Consider the following 21,080-nt stretch of genomic DNA (forward strand, 5'->3'; position numbering starts at 1 on the left):
ACTATTTCCATTGTAATGTGTGCGATGGGTCACAGAACCAGGCAGTCTTATCTCCAAGAGCTGGGAGTATTATTCCTTCCCTGCGCATGTAACTACTTTGTCTCTGTGGTCCTTGTATGTGCCCATACATAAAGGACACAAAAACATGAGCTGCAAATCCAGCCTAACACCTTGAGCAGGGGTGGAAAAACAAATATCCCATATGCTGATGCCATAGTAAGTACTCCATCTAGCTCAGTGTACAATACTCATGAGAATTTACATACAAACATACTTCTACTGAAACTCACATGGACTATAACCTCATAAATTCTTGCTGTATTAAGAGACACAAGCCAGGCAAGGTGGCTCACATCTGTAATCCCAACATTTTGGGAGGCTGAGGCAGGAGAAATGCTTCCATCCAGAAGTTCATGACCAGCCTGGGCAACATAATGAGACCTCATCTCTACAAAAAAATTAAAAAGTATCCAGGTATGGTGGCACACACCTGTAACCGTAGCCACTTAGGATGCTGAGTCAAGAAGATAGCCAGAACCCAGGTTGAGGCTGCAGTGAGCCACAATCATGCTACTGTATTCCAGCCTGGATGACAGAATGAGACCCAACTCAAAAAAAAAAAAAAAAAAAAGGTAAGATATCTTCCTTTGACTTTTGCTCTGAAATATTCTCATGGTTTTCTTCCTTTTCTCTGGCTGCTCCTGTCTTCCATCCTCACCCTCAACCCAAACTCAGTCTCCAAAAGCTACCCATTAAGTGCTGCAGATCTTTGAGGGTCAGTCTTAGGCCTTAACTAATTTATATTCCCAACCCTCTACCTACCTATCTCTATTCAGGAAAACAATAAAAAACTGTACATGTCTAGCCTCTGTCTCTCTGAGCACCAAATAGTCTTCCCACTTGGCCTTCTTGAATGGCTCAAAGGTGCCTCAAACTAAACATGTTCAAAACTGAACTTATGATTTCCTCCACCCAAAACACTGCTCTTCCAAAATTCTCTAGCTCAGTAAGTAGCATCATAATCTATCCAGTTTTACCAATACCCACCTTCCTGTTCCTTACACCCCTAAGTGCAATAAATGTCAGCAAATTTCATTGATTTAACCTCCTAGGTATCTCATAAAACTGCTACTTCTGTCCATCTGTTTTACCATCACCAATCTCCTTGTCCAACTATTGTCAGGGCTTATGCAACTGTGCTCCATCAGCCACTTTTGTCTCCCTCACCTCCACCCTCCACCTCTAAATAAAACCTTCCAATGGCTTCCTATTGCTTTTCTACTAATAATAACACTATTTAGCATGGCCTCAAGCCTCTTATATGGTCAAGTCCAAACTTCTTTTCCACCTTATACTACAATCCCTCCCTCTTTTATGCTCTAAGCCATGTTAGCCTTTTAATTTCTCATTCTCAAAACATCTCCCCCTTCAAGGGAAAAAAAAAAGCCATTGTACATGTTAGTCTTTCTACCTGGTAAAATCTTCCTTTCTATTTTTTGGGTAGTAAATCCTACTCTCTTAAGATCTTAGCCTTTCATGACCTCCCTAACTAGATCCAATGCCCTTTTTATTGTAAGCTCACATGGCACATATCCCTCTCCCTCTTGTAGAATGCATGATGATTGTAAATTACCTTTTCTGTGATGCTTTTATTAATGTCTGTCTTCTCCAGACCCCTGAGGCAGGCTCCTCTAGGTTTGTTTTTGCTCAGTATTCTATTCTCAGAACTTAGCATACTGTCTGATTCATAGAAGAAGCTCGATAAATATGGCTGAATGAATAAATGGATGGATAAATAAATAATGTGACTAGCTAAGAAGTTGTGAAGGACACTGAGGACTCTAGTGGACAATGAAATGCAATGAACATTTTGAGCAGGTGACTAATATACTCACAAGTGGTATGCTTGACATGCAGGACAGATTGAAGGCGGCCAAGACAAGCTAGGGAGTTAATGTAATAGTTCGAAAAAAGTACCAGGGTAACTGATAGTAAAAGGAACAGGAATGAAAGGAAGAAACAGACTAATGAAAGCAAAGACCAAGAGATTGATACCAATGGTAAATACAAAGCAAAATATAGAGCATGGTATGTCTTAAGGCTGTAATGTTCAGTCTTTTTCTAATATTATAGCAATGATTTAACATGTTCAAAATGGCAACAAGGCACTATAATATGCAAAGCATGATTTGAGGAAGAAACTACAAAACTAAGTTCCAAATAAATACACAAACACACACCAAAAAGTTGTTTGTCAAAAGCTGTAAAATAATGTTAACAACTTTAAAGAAAAACTATACATAACTGTTAAATAATATCCCAAATTATTCAGAATCTTGTATAAAACTAATTCAGACTAGAGTAAGTAATAAAACATTAAGTCAGAGGGTTAACTTAAAGCACATAATTCAGGAAATTTAAAAATTAAAAATAAAGTAAAGGCTCTCAGAATCATTTTGGAGAGCTATTATTTCCTGGGTAACCAGAAATCCTGTTCTTAATGCTCACACACAAATAGTTATCAACAGAAACTTCCTGTAGTATGGCACATATGTCCCTAACTTGTGAAAACAGGTGCAAAAAAAACCAAACAAAAAAAAACTTTTCTTGAAAACTCAAAGTAGAGAAAGAAAAAAAGCTTTAAAACTTGTCTATACCAAATATTGCCCATAATCACACAGCAAGTTAACAGACTAATAATTCATCATTTACTAAACTCCTATAATATGACAGGGCTTCAACCAGATACGGAACTTAAATCATCTTATTTAATGTTCCAACAAAACTGTTACCAGTCCAGGCTCAGTGGCTTAGCCGATAATCCCAGCACTTTGGGAGGCCAAGGTAAGCGGATTGCCTGAGCCTGCAGGTTCAAGACCAGCCCGGGCAACTTGGCAAGACCTCGTCTCTACGATAAATAAAAAATTAGCTGGGCAGGGTAGCATGCGCCTGTAGTTCTGGCTATCTGGAAGGCTGAGGCAAAAGGATCACTGGAGCCCAGCAGGTCAACACTGGGGTGGCTGTAAGCATGCTACTGCATTCCAGCCTGGGCAATGGAGCGAGACTCCAATTTTAAAAAAGCAAAACAAGAACCTATTACCCATAACTTAGATTCTAAGGTGTATAATCAATTTAATATATTTATATGTGCTTCCCCAAAATTTAGCATTAAGTATGCATAAAAATTTTTCCACCAACAGCATGTAATTTTCTATGCAGTCACATATCCTTTTCTTCTTTCATATCAGAGTTTCATTGAGTTTGAGGATCAGAGTTTGAGTCCAAGTCTTTTCCAAACTAAGTTAGAGGTTCTTCTAAACTCCTTTAGGCCATGAGAAGCAGAGAAGCAGAGAAGCAGGGTCATATTTTACAACCTGTGCTTTTAATCTTGATCTCTTTAACATCGTTAGTTTGAACAGTATGCTTTCAAGGTATATTAAAGAACACAAGTATTTCCCATTTGCATTTCTTACTTGATTAACCTTAGACTAATTTTATATTCTTCTTATTTCGGTTATAAATTACCAGATTATATAACACCCCTCCTTAAAATGGTGGCTTTGGACAAACGTTTGATTCCTCAGTAACAGTTCTTCATGATTAATGAAACAGTAATAATAACATCTCATAGTTCTTTTCCCAGAAATTTGGTAATTTCAGTTGTCTTTATTTGTATTGCCTAGTAGATGTTAGGTAATCTCATATTTGTATTGTAATTTTTTTGTTTGCTTCAATGTAAACTAACCATAGGCAATAACCTTTTTCTTTTTTTAAGGAAGAATTAGGGACCCAAATTTATGTTAAACTTCTGTGCAACTTCTGGTTAAAAATACAAATAACCAAATATAATGTGTGAACCACTCTTAGATTCCAAGTTAAACAAAACAACGGTAAAAATCTGTGAGACTAGTAAGGAAACTGGGATACAGATTGGATATTATTTATTGTACCCGTTAATATTTTTGTTAAGTTATAAAATTAAAGTGAATTAAAATTGAATAATTTATTCAAATAAATTAAAATTTGTTAAGCTATAGAACACTGCAGATATATATTCAAATATCTTTATAGGTTAAAAATGCACACAGATTTATGAGTAAAGTGAAATAATGATATAATATTTTTTAAAGTGCAAAAAGTACGTCTAGAGGTGGAAAGCAGACAGAGGAACAAGAACACCAAAATATGGGTAATTATTGAAACTAGACAAAGGTTCTTAAGGTTTCCTATTTTATTTTCTCTATTTTTGTGTATGTCTAAAAGTTTGCACAATAATAAAAGTGTTCTCAGATATGGATGTATATGAATAACCAACATAATTGAAAATACAAGAAAAAGCCTCTAAGGAAAAGAAGTGAGAATAGCTTAATTATTAGCCAACAGTTCATACTACTTTAATAAAAACCCTTTAAACTCTTTTAAATAGAATATAAAAGCTTCACCTGCATGAGGTGCTACCAAAGCAAATAATTCAACTGGAGTGATAACTAAATGATCCCACACCCGTGTCTCAATATGCACTGGGACAGGCAGTATCAAACTTAAGTATATTACAGCTTACTTCTCTGCTGGAAAGATGGCAAATTTCTACTGCCAGTAACCCTGGTTTCAGGAAGAAGGTAGCAAACGGGGAGATAGTATTTCTTAAAATCAAAGAAATATATATATATATCATTGGGGGGTGGGTATTAAGAAAAACTTGCCACAAAAATACTGATAAATTTATAAACGTTAATGGAGGTTTTGGAACAGAACTTAAACCCACATTCTTCCTACTTTGCTACATGTCCTGTTACATATCTGGATTTCCATCTAAGCTTACATTATGTAATATACTGTCACCATATGAAGATACGACTTTTCTGCTTGACCTTAAAGTAAAAAATCCCAGATCGCTGCTTTCTGGGTTCCACTTTTGCCTATCAGTTTCCTCATCTATAAAACATGTTAACAACATATCAAACATATATAAAAATATACACACACAAAATAACAATATATAAAATAGTAATAAACAATATAAAATATTATAGTTTAACATTCAAAAAATTAATGTAATTTAGCATATTTACAGGATTACAAAAGAAAAATCATTTGATTATCTCAATATATGCACAGAAAACATTTGACAAAACTCAGCACCCAATCATGAGTTAAAAAAAACTCTCAGCAAACTGGAAATAAAGAAGAACTTCCTCAATCTGATAAAAAGGAAATATGTAAACCCTGTAGTTAACATCACATTTACGAGATGAAAGGCTAAATGCTTCACCCCCCACCCCATCCTCCATTCTCACCACTTCCACTACTACATTAAGGCAAGAAAGAGAAAAGGCAGACAGATATTGTAAAGGAAGAGTAACACTGTATATATGCAGACGTCATTTTGTATGTAGAAAGTTCCAAAAAAGCTGCTAGATAAGTAAATTTAGGAAGGTCACAGGACACAAGGTCAAAATACAGAAAAATCTATGTACTAGATTATCTATGAACAGTCTATGTACTAGCAACAAAAAAGTCAGAAACTGAAAGTAAACAGACCAATTAGCAATACCATCAAAATATAGGAAATGCCTAACATATGGGCATGGATCAGAATAACCAGTAAAGTAAAAAGTGCTGGTTCCCCCCCCAAATTAATGTATAGACAACGTAATTCCAATCAAAACTGCAGTAAGCTTTCCTGTGAAAATTAACAAACCTGATTCTAATCTCAAAGGACTTAGAATAGACAAATCTTTTTCAAAACGATTTTGAATCAACTTAAACTGATTTCAAGACTTTGTATAAAACCACAGTAGTTGAGACCATGCTGCACTGCCAAAAGACACAGGTATCAACAAAACAGAATAGAAAGTCCAGAAACAGACACAAACGTGGCAAACTGACTTTAAACAAAGATGCCTCCGTAATTCAATGGTGAAAGGGATGATCTCTTCAACAAACAGTACTGATATAACTGGTGAGCAATATGTCAGAAAACGAACCTTAATAACTTTTCCTTCCATTACACATAGAATTCTGAATGAATCACAACCCTAAAAGAGTACAAACTACACAACTCTTTGGAAAAGTCACAGGAGAAAAATCTTAGTAATCTCAGGTTGGGCAAAAATTTCTTAAATAGGATGAAAACATAGACTATAAAAGAAAAAATAAATATAAGAATTTGCTCTTCGAAAAACATCACTTAAAAATAAAAAGGCAAGCCATAGACTGGGAGAAAATATTTGAAAAATGCATATCCAATGAAGAACTTGTATCCAGAATATGCAAAAAAAAACCCCCAAAACTTATTTAATTCATTAACAAGAAGACAGCACAGTAAAAAAAAAAAAAAAAAAAGTCAAGAGATAAGAACACTCACTTTACCAAAGATACACAGCAAAAATAAGCACATAAAAATATTTTCAACATCTTTAGTTATTAGGGAAAAGCAAACTAAAACCAAAATGAAATACTATATACACCCACTATATTGTCTAAAATTTCAAAAACCAAAAAATTCAAGTGTTAGAAGGATGTGGAGTAACCGAAACTCCCAAATGTTCCATCTAGTGAATAAATAATAAGCACATTGTGATATAGTCACACAATGAAATACTGCTCAGTAATAAAAAGGAACAAACTATTGGTCTATATAACAACAAGGATAAATCTCAAAAGCATTATTTTAAGTAAGCATTACTCTAAGTGAAAGAAGCCAGCCACAAAAAAACTACACACTGTATGATTCCATTCATGGAAATTTTAAAGAAGGCAAACAACAGTGACAGAAAGCAGTTCAGGGTCAAAGAGGGTGGCAGGATTAACCACCTATAGGGAGGAATTAACTACCGAACCACTTATGAGGAAGTAATCCCAATAAAGGGGAATGAGAGAATTTTTTGGAGTGATAGATGTATTTTAAATCATCATTGTGTTTTTAATTACATATCTGTTCACATCTGCCAAAGCTCATCAGGTTTTATACCTGAAGTTGTTATATCACATATATATATATTTATATATATTTCCTAGCTCTGATTTCTGATCTGAAGCAAAAATGTACAAGGTAAGCTGAGAATAAGCTGTCCTGCTAGAAAGCAAAGACGCTTTCAAGATTACTTTGTTCTTTACCACCTCTTTAATTTTAGAAACTGCTAACTGTCGCTCCAAATCTAATCTCTCCTCTTCCTTCTACTAATCAAAACTTGCAAATTTTGGCAGGACACATGGCCATTCACCTTGCAGAGATTACAGTTTCAACTCTGTATTGCAGTTAAGTGTGGCCAAATTCTAGTTGATAGACTCTGATTGGAATTGTCACGTATGTTTTAAGTCATGCTCATTATTAGGAAGCTGCCTGCCTTCTACAATCCTTATTCTTTTCCACAGGCTGAAATGCAGGATATGCTGTAAAACCAGCATTAACCATTCAGATGAAAGAAAAGGCAGAGCAATGAAGTGGAAGGAAACTAAGAACCTAGATAACAACTTGGAGCAGAACACTCTACCTCCCCAACTACTAACCAGTACTGCCTCTATGTGAGAGGAGAAGCTTTCCATCTTTTAAAGCCATTATTATTTTTGTCCCATTTAGAACAGCTAAGCCAATATCCTAGAAAATATACCTTGGCAGAAGCTTTTCAGAATCTTTGAAGGTTCAACTAGATGTCTGTCAATTCGTTTTTCTTTGTTGCAGAAGACACACATTCAAAGAGGCACTGTTAAGGGCAGGAAAGCACACTTCTAATCAAACTAATGCTAAAAGCCTTTGTGATTCCATAAATAGAATGTTGACATTTCCAACTTCAAATCCCACTCTAGTGCCAATTATTAGTTACCTGGATAAAGTAAATGGAAAAAAGCTTAACAAAATTTCTAATAAATAAATTTTATGTTTTCAGTGAACTGAGTGGGTATTTCTTAAATTCCACTCCTGAAATATAATATATATATGAAGATAACAACAAGAAAACATGTAAGTCATATCAAGGTCTTCTAGACTTATTTCAGTTTCTTCATTTCATTATGTATAGGCATAGTTTTAAGGCTCAAAATTGAGTTCTTCAACTTCCTTTCTCTCCCTAAGGTTACATTCTCCAACAGTTCCAATCTCCAGTTCTTTGTCAATCACCAAGAAGAACAATTCAAAATTCAAAAATATCAAAACTGAATGATCTGGTTGAGAAAAAGTATATGAGAAAGGTCTGCTATCCTAAAAATTGCTTAGGAAACTCACAAAAAACCACTACATTCTGTTCTGGCACCTTAATACTCTGACAAGTATGAGGGTTATTGAAAAGGAAGAGATGTACTACATGACATAGACTTTTTCACTTCAATTTTTTTTTTTTTTGAGAATTTCACCTCTGTTAAAAAATACACAAACCTTAGAAAACATCAAGCATTTTACCAACACAGGTTAAGAAAAACTCTCAGGAATAACAACACAGACAGAAGTAGAAAAGAAAATATTTTTTAAAAACAGTTAAGAATAATAATAATGAGTCAACTCAGAAATCTGATATCCAGAAAGAAAGAAAGAAAGAATAGAGATTAGGAGGGAAGAAAAGTGTTACAGAAATAATATAATAACATTTCTAAAACTTAAAGGATATACATTTACAAATTGCAAGGGATTTCCAGGGCCCAATAAGTGAAGAAATACCATACCAAAGATCTTCATTTCTTTAACCCCAGTAAAATGAAAATTATCTATACCAAAGACCATCATCTCTTTATCTCTGGTAAAATGAAAAACGAAAAACTGTAATTCCTACAGAACCAACAACAGAAATAAGAATGATATTGGACTTTTCAACAGCAACACTAGAAGCTATAAGTCAATGGAACAAGGTCTTTCTCTTGAAGGAAAACAATTTCCCAACTAGAAATCAAATCCACAGTAAAGAAGTATCAATCACATAGAAGGCTAGGACAAATAATAGCTGCCCAACAACGTCTTAACTTACCTCCTACAAGTCCTTTCTCAGGAAGTCACTAGAGAATATATACTATTCAAAAGGAGGATGGTAAAAAAAAAAAATCAAGAAAGATAACACAGATCTAGAAGACAAAAGACCCAACAAAACAGAGAAGTGAAAGGAATTCTCTTGATTATTTGAACAGAAATCCCAGGAAGACTGCTCTCTCTATAGGCCTAGAGAACAACCCTATAGACTAAAGCAGGTAGCTAGAGGTCTTTAAGAGAGATATATCTGAGAGGAAAAAAAAAGATAAAACTGACAAATTATCTTATATGTCTGACCACATGAGGCAGCATTTTATTATTCTGGGGAAAAGTTTTGAGTATAAATTAGTGATAAGTACTCAGTTTTCTTGCAAAAAATAAAATGAAACAAAAAACACTGGGAAACTGCCAGGAAAAACTGCCATAATGAACATTTGTAAGACCCTGAATTGTACCCCACATCATTAAAATAAAAAATTAAAAAATTAAAATAAAAACACTATATACTGAAGTAATTAAATTATTATACAACTACAATGGGAAGACAGGGAAAGAGAAGTGGAAGAAAGACAATTCCACATCTTCTACAGTAGGAAGTCAGCCAGTAATGTCTGCAAAAGGAAAATGTATGCAATATAATCATGATTTCTTAAAAAAGCAACACAAAAACAACTAAAACAGGTAAAAAATGAGAATCAAGGATGGTAAGGAGTATATAAGAGCCTGCTATTTCTCATGAAAGCGGGATATGTCACTCTTAAGTGGACCTTGAACAATTATCATAATACCATAAGAAAAGGATTGGCAGTAGTGGGAAACTGCCAGGGGAAGGAGGAACACCTCATCAACAAGAGTACCTGCATAATCAACATTTGTATACCTAACCCTGAATTGTACCCCTCATCTTTAAAATAAAAACAATTTTTAAAAATGGTTTATTACTTGTATTTTCAAAATGTTCTTCATAACCTATTATTGCTGTCTCAATAATAAAAGCAAAAAACATTAAAAAAAGAAAAAGAAAGGTGTAACCATTCCCATTTGCTTGAGATCATCTCTTTTAACTTTCAAGAATGCCAAGTTTAAATTCCGGCTACTTGGAAGCCTGAGGCGGAAGGATCGCCAGAACCCAGCAGGTCAAGGCTGCGGTGGCCGTGAGCGGCCACTGCACTCCAGTCTGGGTGACCGAGTGAGACTCCAACTCAAAAAAAAAAAAAAAGAATGCCAAGTTTAGATGATCAAATTACATGATCATTCTAACTACTTAAAAGCCAGGTAGTATATTTAATTTTTTAAGTTATTTGCACACATAACTTTGACTAAAAAAATTACAATTAAAAAATGTATTCAAAAGATATTCAAGAAGTAAAAGCAACAGAATTAAGCAATGAAATATTTGAGTTAGAAAGAGAAGTCAAGAATGGCTAGCTAGGGCAGCTAAGTGAATATTACTTCCACAGAGAACACAGGAAAAATTTCAAGTTCAGGTTTGGACATGCTGAGTTTGAAGTACCTCTAAAACATTCACATAAAAGGATCCAGTACACAGTTGGCTAGATGGGAGTGAAATGAAGGAAAAAGTTGTAGGCTTTGTGAGTTATCAACCTACAGATAATAAACGAAGCCATCCAAGTATAAGATGGCATTCAGAAAAGTCACAAGAGATAGTGACCAAAGGCAAAAACCTGAAAACAAAATTTATTAAAAATGCTAAAAAAAACCAAACAAACTTAAATGCTTAACATTTCCTAGTATTCAAATAGCATGACTTCATTGAGTTGAAACTACTCTATGACTCATTCCATTGGAACGTTCCAGGAGATGTCATTCATTCATTTTTCCATTCCTAGAGTATTAATAAAACGCCTATACCCAGGAATTCAAAGAAGCATAGGAAATAAATATTGCTATCTAAGAGCTCAAAGTCTAGTGTTAGTAAGATAAGCAATCGAGTAACAAAATTAATATCAAAACTATGATAACAGTAACATAAACTAAGCCCTAGAAGGGCAGAGAAGACAGAATAACTAAACACCTAAAAGCTTCACGGGAGATCCATTAGACCAGCATCTCAAAAAATGAATGAACAGGGTTGAAGGATAAAACAATGAGAAGGCCGGGCATGGTGGCTCATGCCTATAATCCTAGCATTTTGGGAGGCAAGGTAAGAGGATTGCCTGAGCTCAGTCTGGGCAACTTACTGGGACCTCAACTCTACAATAAACCAAAAAATTAGCCGGGCATGGTGGCACATGCCTGTAGTTCCAGCTATTTGGAAGGCTGAGGCAGAAGGATCACCTGAGTCCAGAAGGTGAAGGCTTCTGGTGACAGTGAGCAGTGTGCCACTGCACTCCAGCCTGGGCTACAGAGTAAGACTCTGACTCAAAAACAAAACAAAACAAAAAACAATAAGGAGAAATAGGAGGCATTTCAGAATTATGGAACTGGCAATATGGAAAGAGAGTGGCTACTCAGGGAACAATGGGGACACTTCAGTGTTGATAAAGCACTTGAAGCAGTATAAAGTAAACAAATGACAAAAAGAAAAGCTAGAATTAACTTATAAAGGGCCTTTTATAGCCTGTTAGGGAGTACAGATATACCAAGAGACAAAAACCGAAGATAGGAAGAGAATGCTTAAATAGTATTACAATTTAATTAGAAAGATAAAAGCCAACAAAACAAGTCTTGGGAATGTGTTTACAGATGGAAATCCATATATATTGATGCATGAAGTCATGGGAATAAATGAAATTCCCAAGAGTATGTCAGTAAAAATCTAAGGTTAAACCCATTACACTTAAGGACAAGCAAATAAATTAAGGTCAAGGGTGGGGAATTCAGACAAAACAGAAAGCCAAAGGAAAGGCAGGAACTTATAAACACAGAAGTCAAAAGAAGCTGTAAAGAGTGTTCAAAAGTGCTAGAAAATAGTATGAAAAAAAAACTAAAAAGCGAATTTGGATTTGGAATATGAGGAAGTTATTAGTGACCTTATTAACAAAGGTAGAATCAAAAAGTCAGATTGTAACAGACTAAGAGGTAAAAAAAAAAAAAAGGTAGGGAAAAAATATCAGAAATGATCTCTAAGTTTGTTGCAAAAGGAAATAAGGAAGATTATCACCAGAGAAGAAAAACAGGGTATGTGGGATTAAAGACAGGCATTCTTCCATTTGTTTCATTTCATTGCTTTAGAGTGGCTGAACCAGGAAGCAGAGTCGTGCAACCATGACCACTGTCTAATATCAGAATACCTTCATCACCTAAAAAGGAAATTTCTTTTCTTTTCTTTTCTTTTTTTTTTTTTTGAGTTAAAGTCTCACTCTGTCACCCAGACTGGAGTGCAGTGGCCACTCCCGGCCACCACAGCCTCGACCTGCTAGGCTCTGGTGATCCTTCCGCCTCAGCCTTCCAAGTAGCTGGAACTACAGGCATGCGCTACCATGCCTGACTGAGTTTTTGATTTATTGTAGAGATGAGGTCTCGCCAAGTTGCCCAGGTGGGTCTTGAACCCGCAGGCTCAGGGAATCCATTCACCTCAGCCTCCCAAAGCACTGGGATTACAGGCTGAGCCACCGAGCCCAGCTAAAAAAGGAAATTTCATATGCTTTAGCATCCTCCCCTTACCCCGAGCCTCTGGCAACCATTTATTTCTATTTCTATGGATGTGCCTATTCTAGACACTGCACATAAACAGAATCCTGCTGTATATGGCCTTTTGTGTCTTGCTTCTTTCACTCAGCATGCTTTCAAGGTTCATCCATGTTGTAGCATCTGGGAAAATTTTGTTGCTTGCTAAGACTAAATAATATTTCAGTGCACAAATACACCACATTTTAATTATCCGTTCATCAGGTGACAGACATTTGGTTTGTTTCCACCTTTTGACAATTATGAATAACATTGCTATGACATTCATTTACAGGTTTTTGTGAAGGACCTTAAGGCAACTCTATGTTTTAATTTCTTGAGGAACTGCCAAACTATGTTCCAAAACAGCTGCATCATTTTACAGCCACAGCAATATCTGAGGGTTCCAGTTTCTCCACATTCTCACCAACATTTGTTAGTGTCCATCTCTTTTATTATAGCCATCATAGTATGTATAAAGTGGTATCTCATTGTTCTCATTTGCATTTCCTTAATGACTAATGATGGTGAGCATCTTTTCATGTGCCATTTGTATACCTTCTTTGAAGAAACACCTAATCAAATCCTTGGACCATTTTAAAATGTTTTCTTTGACTTTTTATTTGGGGGTTCTAATAGTTATTTATATATTCTGGATACTAGGCCCTTAACAAAGAAACAATTTGCAAATATTTTCTCCCATTCTGTTACTGTGTTTTCCACTTTCTTGATAGTATCCTTTGAAGCACAAAAGTTTTTAATTTTTAAGTCCAACTTATCTATTTTTTTCTTTGATTGTTGCTTCTTGGTGTCATGTTCAACACTTGCCAACTGCCAGGTCATGAAGATTACACCTTTATTTTCTTCTAAGAGTTTTAGCTCTTACATTTGGGTCTTTGACCCATTTTAATCTGATTTTTGCATACGGTGTCAGGTAGAGGTTCACATTCTCTTGCATGTGAATATTCAGTTGTCCTAGTACCATTTGCTATGAAAATTATCATCTTCTCATTCAATTGTCTTTCCTTCCTTGTTAAAAATCAACTGACTATAAAGAAATAGGTTTTATTTTTAGACTCTCAGTTCTATTCCGTTGATCTATCTGACTATCCTTATGCAGGGTAGTAATTTTTTTAAAAAATAAATCTCACACTAGAGTATAAAGAGCAATGGACTTGTACCAAAAAGAAAAAAAAAGGGTCAGGTTCCAGTTATGCCTCTTAGGCAAGAATCAGTCTTGCTAAGACTTATTTTCTTCATTCCCACACAACTGAGAATTAAGTGAGAAGTGAACTTACCTTATACACAATAGAATTACACAATTAAATTTATACATATATTCTTAATGATTAAGCTTACCTCACAGAGGTTGCCAGGAATAAAATAAAGCAACATAGTTAAGAATCCTTAAGGCCGGGCTCAGTGGCTCAGCCTGTAATCAGTGGCTGAGTTGAACGAACTGCCTGAGCCCGCGGGTTCGAGACCCACCTGGGCAACTTGGTGAGACCTTATCTCTACAATAAAAACCAAAAAAATTAGCTGGGCATGGTAGCACGCGCCTGTAGTTCCAGCTACTTGGAAGGCAGAGGGGGAAGGATTGCCAGAGCCCAGCAAGGTCGAGGCTGCGGTGGCCAGGAGCAGCCACTGCACTCCAGTCTGGGCGACTGAGTGAGACTCCAACTCAAAAAAAAAAAAAAAAAAAGAATCCTTCACAATCTGTTTCTAAGAAGCAGTGCCTAGCACATGGAAGGCCTTCAATACATATTTATTAAATGAAATTGACCATTTTCTAATTTTTAAGTTTATTTTCTATGACTGTCAAGATTATGAGGAAACAATTTGTAAATAAAGCATCATACTTCAGTTTCTTTCTTTAGCAATCATTTCGTTGAAAAAAATCAAGTAAATTTCCATTAGGCTATTTCTATCCTTTAATACTATCATCTAATATAAGCACTGAAGAAGGTTCTCCTCATATCATATTTCATAAGGAAAGGAAAGCTTAAAAATCATTAAAGTCAAAGTGAATGCTAAAAATTAATGCCAACCTTATTATTTATTGGTACTTCCTATAGATATACTCTACAGTTACTTTTTTCAGTTCCAGTTTTCTTTTTTTCCCCCAGTTCTAGTTTAACGTCAATATTTGTTCAGAGCAAAGAGCAATCAACTTGACAACCAGCAATATGGAAATATTTTTTTTAAAGAAAGTTTTACTCCAACAGATTGGAATGGTAAAATCTTTCTAATTTTTTAACAACTTTATTGAGATATAATTACCAATCATAAAATTCATCTATTTTATGTGTCCAATTCAATGATTTTTAGTAAACTTACAGAGTTGAAAAACCTTCTCCACCACACAAGTTTTATAATAATTCCAACACCCTAAAAATATCCTACACCCATTTGCAGTCAGTCCCCTAACTAACCCCAGGAAAATTCTAATCAATCTACGTTATGGATACTCCACATAAATGAACTCACACAATATGTAGTCTTTTTATTTAGTGTTATTTTTGGATCAGGTTCTCACTCCATAACCCAGGCTGGACCTCCTAGGCTCAAGCAATCCTTCAACGTCATCATCCAAAGTGGGAGCCCAGCTAATTTTTTTCTTGTAGAGACAAGGTTTCAGCTATATTGCCCAGGCTAGTCTCGAACTCCTGGGCTCAACCAACCTGCCCTCTTAAAGTGCTGGGAATGCAGGTGTGAGCCACCGTACCTGGCCAATATGTGATCTTTTGCATCAAGTATAATGTTTTTGAGGTTCATCCATGTTGAAGCACGCCAGCAGTTCATTCCTTTTATTACTAAATAGCATTCTAAGTTTAATTTTATGTCTATATAAATCAACCCACAAATAATTGTGTCCTCCTTCACAATTGATGAGGTGCCAAAAAATCTACTTCTTATATACTCTATACTACCTTCACTACTTTTCTAAAATACAAATCTGATCACTTACTCCTACTAAAATGTCTTCAATGGTTCCCATCAAGCTATATGGCCAAAAGTCCAAGTTCCTCGGCAGAGCAAACAGAATGGGCCATGCCAATCTGTCAGTCTCACCTCCTATTGCTTTTCTTTAACACTTTACCAATTATCAGTACTAAGGTACATATGGTTCCCCCAAGCTCTCTTCTATCACTTTTATGCCTTTGCACCCATCTACTTCACAAACTTGAATTAATCTTTCAAAATTCAATGAGACACTTCCCAGAGCCAGTTCCTGTCTCACTTTCTCAACTATACCATCTTATTAGCCTGTGCTTTAATCATTTTACTTTTTACACCATGCCTCAACTTTACCTATCTCTCTTACCAAACTCACAAATCAGCACCTAACCTTGTGTCTGAACTTCACTGCTGCTCAATAAGTATTTGTTCAATTAAACTGAATACATTCTGACTACTAGTGTTCTTCTCTCTCTTGATTAAGGAAGATCAATTGCATGGATAAAGTTCACTCTAAAATTGATGTGAAAAGGTCCTAACAGAAATAGTACAGCACAACTGCAAGGTCTACAAAATAGGGTATACTCCAGCGATCAGCAAACTATAGCCCACCAGCCAAATTCAGCTCAGAGTCTATTTCTGTAAATACAATTTTACTGAACAATGCCACATTAATTCAACATACGGCCCAGGACTGCTTTTGCACTTCAATAGCAGAGTTGGGTAAATCCAATAGAGACCATATAGGCTGAAAAGTGTAAAATGTTCACTATCTGGCCCTTCAAAGAAAAAGCATGCTCACCCCTGATATGCATCACAAACCATGTTATGCAGGAAGAAAATATCAGAACTTCCTTCGTAAAAGTTTTTTTCATCTCATCTTTTTAACTTTCTATTTGTATGTATTTTCTAACATAATAACATTAATACAGTAGTGATATATAATCTGTAAATTTTAAAAAGTACATACATTGGGGATGGCACATGCCCAATTTTTTTCTTAATACAGGTGACTCAATTTTTTAAAAATAGTTAAGTCTTAGGACAAGCCGAGTTTACTTAAATTCAGCAATCAAGGTTATTACATGAACAACGTAGTTCTTCTATAAGTGTTTTAAAACACAAAGAGGCCTAGAATTAAACTTTTTCCAAGCTGAAATACTCAAAACATCTCTAAAAAATCTTTTTATAATGCTAAAAATGCAGGTTGTAAGAATATTCAAGTTGAATGCAATAAAATATGAGCTACATAAATCCAAACTACTTCAAAGGTAGCTTATGTTTTTTAAAAAGTTTATTATGACAGACAAATCAAATAAATTCAAACTTATGCTTCTAACCCCTGAAGTTCAACTGCTTGAAAAAAATGGATATATAATAAATATATAAACCAAGAGAATACTTTGCTAGCTAATATTTTAAAAATCTACTTGTACTTCACAACTGAATGCAATTTTGTAACCAAAGTGTTCCTTAGCTATGATAGATAGCAAGACTATTTCTATTTTAAGCAGATACTAACCTAAGGCTCTAAAGAGCCCAGGAAATACCAGATTCCTCCCTTTATAGATCTTAAGCTTAGAAAGGTGGTTTTAGTACTCTAAAGTTGGGGTCTGGTCATCGTCATCAACAAATATGTAAGTTCAAAGTTAATTTACCAATTGAACCTGGATTCACCAGGTTAAAGTTGTCATTTTACGTTGAATCAGATTCTCCAACAAATAGTCACAGCCCCCAGAGAGAACTACAGTCTACTCTGCTCACCTTTAAGGCTTTTTCTGAGGCCTTCCGAGATGACTAGCATCAGACTTTTGAGGAAGGCTAGCCATTAGACAAGGCTTTTCCCCACGATCTGACTGCTTGAAGTGACATCCAGGATCAGGTCGATCCTGTATCCAGGAATCATGACCCTCCCTGAGGCACCAGTCATCATGAGACAGTCAGTGCACTTTGGCACTTCTTGAAAACCACTGGGCTGCTCCTTTAGCTGAAAGGAAAAAAAACATCAAAACCAGAACAAACAAAACAAAGGGGGAAAAATCAGTAATTCAATCTGAAAAGACAGAGCGTGGGGAAAAATATACAAAACAGCCTTGTCTAGATCAAAATTAGCCTTGCCTTGATATAAAGCCCATAGTTTCACTACTTTCTAGTTGCTACACAGTTTATTCCTAATATAGAACCCCTCAACATTTAAAATCTACTGTATTACATGTGAAAAGAACAGTGGAAGTTAAATTACAGTGAAAATACAGCTAAGTAAGTATAATCAAGTTATTTATAAATGACTAGCAGTAGTCTAAGACTTATGTGAGTGTACCTCATCAGGAGACCACATACTTAACATTTTCATTCTCTCAAATTGTAATCTGACTGGAAGAGGCATGAAATACCCAAAGAGGCTGAGTTTAACAGAAAACTGCCAATGTACAGTTAAGCAATCTACTTAGTATTCTTAAAAAACTAGGTTTCCTCGTTAACTGACTTGACGCTAGTAAAAGGAGTACCCCCCCAAACACACACAATGCTCTTGTCCTAGCATTCTGATAAATTTCAATCTTAGTGCTTGCTTGAAATAAGAATGTTCATATCAGTGTGAACTTAAATTTTTAAAAAAATTTTAAAAGTTAATAAATAATAGGATGATGTAAGGCTTACTTAATTTGCTTCAAAATAGAACTTTTAACTATCAGAATCCAGAAAAAAAATATTGTTTTCAAATACAAAACATTCTCCTAAGACATAATGCTAAAGCAAGAAAAAAGCCTTTGAAGTAATTGTTTTAAAGTTCAGATTATAATTTCTTTAAAACATCCTTACCCTATTAATTATTTTACCTTTTCTCTGCCTTTATCCTATATCACCCACATCTCAACTAACTACTACCAAACATCCACATAGATGCCCAAGTTAAAAATCTGAAATTAATACTAAACCAGTGTGTTTTTACTTGTTTGAGAATATGATTAAAGCTATGGATCTCTCTTCCCAGAAAAATGTGCATGCACTCAGATGAACAATGTTTAGATATGATTTTTAGAGCATTCACAGAACTCTCGATCCCAACTATGGACCCTAGGTTTAGCACCTCTGTCAAATACATTGCTTTTATCCTCCTACCATACATATCAAATCTGTCTAGCATACTTACCAAAGTCCTCAAATTTCTGCCCAGCACTAGCTTAGTTTTGGCACTCCCCATGTTTTTTTCTGGGATGTTACATGTACTTTTTTTAATCCTTCCTATTTTACCCTTCAATCCATTTCCTTATGCTTTACTAGAAGAGAAATTTTACCAAAATGCAAATTTGGGGCAATCCCCTCAGGTCCCCTCCCACTGTGGGAGCTTTTCTGTCCCCTCAATAAATCTTGCTTTCAAAAAAAAAAATCCAAATTTGACCATGTGACTAATCTGCTTAAAATCTTCAATACCTCCACTGCAAGTATTAAGAGAATGAAGTCCTATCTCCTTAGGGTGGTATCATTTGCCTTCTACCTGCATTTCAAGCATCTACTCCTACCTACACTTGCCATACTCCAGTTATACATTTTTAACTCCTAACACAGTGCTTTCATGTCTTCATATTTTTGCATACTGTGTTCTCTTCCTGAAATTTCAAGGCTTAATTCTTACTCTTCCTTCAAAACTTAGTTCCCTTTCTTCTGCTCCCTCAGAACCTTGTTTATGTCTGCCATAATGTATTACAAATGATTATATACTTGCCTGTTTTCAAAGACACTATGTTTTCTTGGGGCAAGAGCCTTGCTTAATTCTATCTGTATTCCCCAGTATCTAGAACTACACATAAATGTATGGAGATACCACTATCTTGTGCACAGCCAAAGTTACTATATGTCACAGAAAAACTGCTGCATAATTAATTTAGAACACTTAAACAATTCGAAATCTAAAGAAATTACTCTAGAAGGGCATTTGTCTGTTTGCCTGTTTTTGTAGAGATGAGGTTTAGCCAAGTTGCCAAGGCTAGTCTCGAACTCCTGGGGTCAAGCAATCTTCCTGCTTTCCAAAGTGCTGGGATTATAGGCATGAGTCACAGCATCTGGCCATCTGGAATAGTTTTCACATCAACTCTCTAAAAAATTAAGTTTAATTATCACCAATTCTTTATAAATTGCCCTCATCTGGGTCAGGTGTGTGTGTTATATAAGTATGTATATGTGTGTATACATATATACATACATATATATACACATACACACACATATATGTTATTTTTAAAGATGCTAGCAACATAGACATTCACAACAGGAATTATACTATGTAATCCCTTGGATAAAAATCCCTAAGCCAGGGATAGCAAACACATGGTAGAAAACGGAAATTAACTGCTCCTCTCTTCTTAGCATCTCTTGTCCTCCAACCTTTCTCATACTTGGGATCTAAGAAGATCTTCCACAATACAGCATGCTATATATAAGAAGTATCTTCAGACAGACTGCAGTTTGGCACAGAAGTTAATTTTTCAAGGCTAGTCAATAATCTATTCTAAATCATATCAAACTGATTAGAAATTATCATATTAAAAATATTCACATAGCTGGGCTCGGTGGCTCAGCCTGTAATCCCCCTCTTTGGGAGGCTGAGTTAAGTGGATTGCCTGAGCCAGTGAGCTCAAGACCCACCTGGGCAACTTGGCGAGACCTCATCTCTGCAATAAATCAAAAACTAGCCGGGCATGGTAGTGCGCGCCTGTAGTTCCAGCTACCTGGAAGGCTGAGGCGGAAGGATTGCTGGAGCCCAGCAGGTCGAGGCTGCAGTGGCCAGGTGCGGCCACTGCACTCCAGTCTAGGTGACAGAGTGAGACTCCAACTCAAAAAAAAAAAAAAAAAATTCACAGAAAGTCAATTCCATATTCCTTGAAAACCCATTTCCAAGTTCAACAATTCTAAAGGTTGAGAATTAATTTTCTCTTAAACAAAATACTTCTTTTTTTTTTTTTTTTTTGAGTCGGGATCTCTGTTGCCCAGACTATAGTGCAGTGGCACAATCATGGCTCACTGCAGACTCAAACTCCTAGGCTGAAGGGATCCTTCCTTCTCAACCTCCTAAGTAGCTACACACCCAGTAATCTTTTGTGTTTTTTGTAGAGACAAGGTCTCCCTCTGTTGCCCAGGTTGGTCTTGAACTCGTGGGCTCAAGCGATCCTCTTACTCTGGCTTCCCAAAGTGCTGGTATTACATGTGTGAGCCACTGCACCCAGCACTCTTAAACAACATACTTTTTGCTGGACATGTAAGTTGAAAACATCTCTAACCTGATTTGCTAAATTTGTTCATTTCACAAGCTTTTGGTGTAGTTTGTTTTTTTAATTTGTAGTCACAATGTATTCTAAAACTGTGGTTTCCAAATTTGATTCTACATCAGAATCAACTGGGACACTAAAAATGCAGATTCCTGGGTCTCTAACCAGAACAACTGAAACAAAATTTCCAGAATTACAACCAAGGTGATTTTATTTATTTATTTATTTATTTATTTATTTTATTTTTATTTTTATTTTTTGAGTTGGAGTCT

At 35.6% G+C, this 21,080-nt stretch overlaps 1 protein-coding gene across 3 annotated transcripts in view; it reads right to left on the reverse strand.

Moving 5' to 3' along the window:
- INTS6 (integrator complex subunit 6) overlaps positions 1–21,080 on the reverse strand; it is a 102,160-nt gene that overhangs the window by 52,226 nt on the left and 28,854 nt on the right. The window contains exon 1 of one of the 3 annotated variants that reach the window (XM_008066094.2): positions 17,309–17,772. The exons of the other annotated variants lie outside the window; for them this stretch is intronic. The gene's annotated coding sequence lies outside the window, so the exon portion shown is untranslated. Of the gene's footprint in view, positions 1–17,308; positions 17,773–21,080 lie in introns of those variants that run through there. 3 annotated transcript variants of the gene reach the window in all.

The sequence above is a fragment of the Carlito syrichta genome, unplaced genomic scaffold, assembly GCF_000164805.1.
Source record: "Carlito syrichta isolate Samal-C Ts95f unplaced genomic scaffold, Tarsius_syrichta-2.0.1 Scaffold308842, whole genome shotgun sequence".
NCBI classification, from domain to species: Eukaryota; Metazoa; Chordata; class Mammalia; order Primates; family Tarsiidae; genus Carlito; species Carlito syrichta.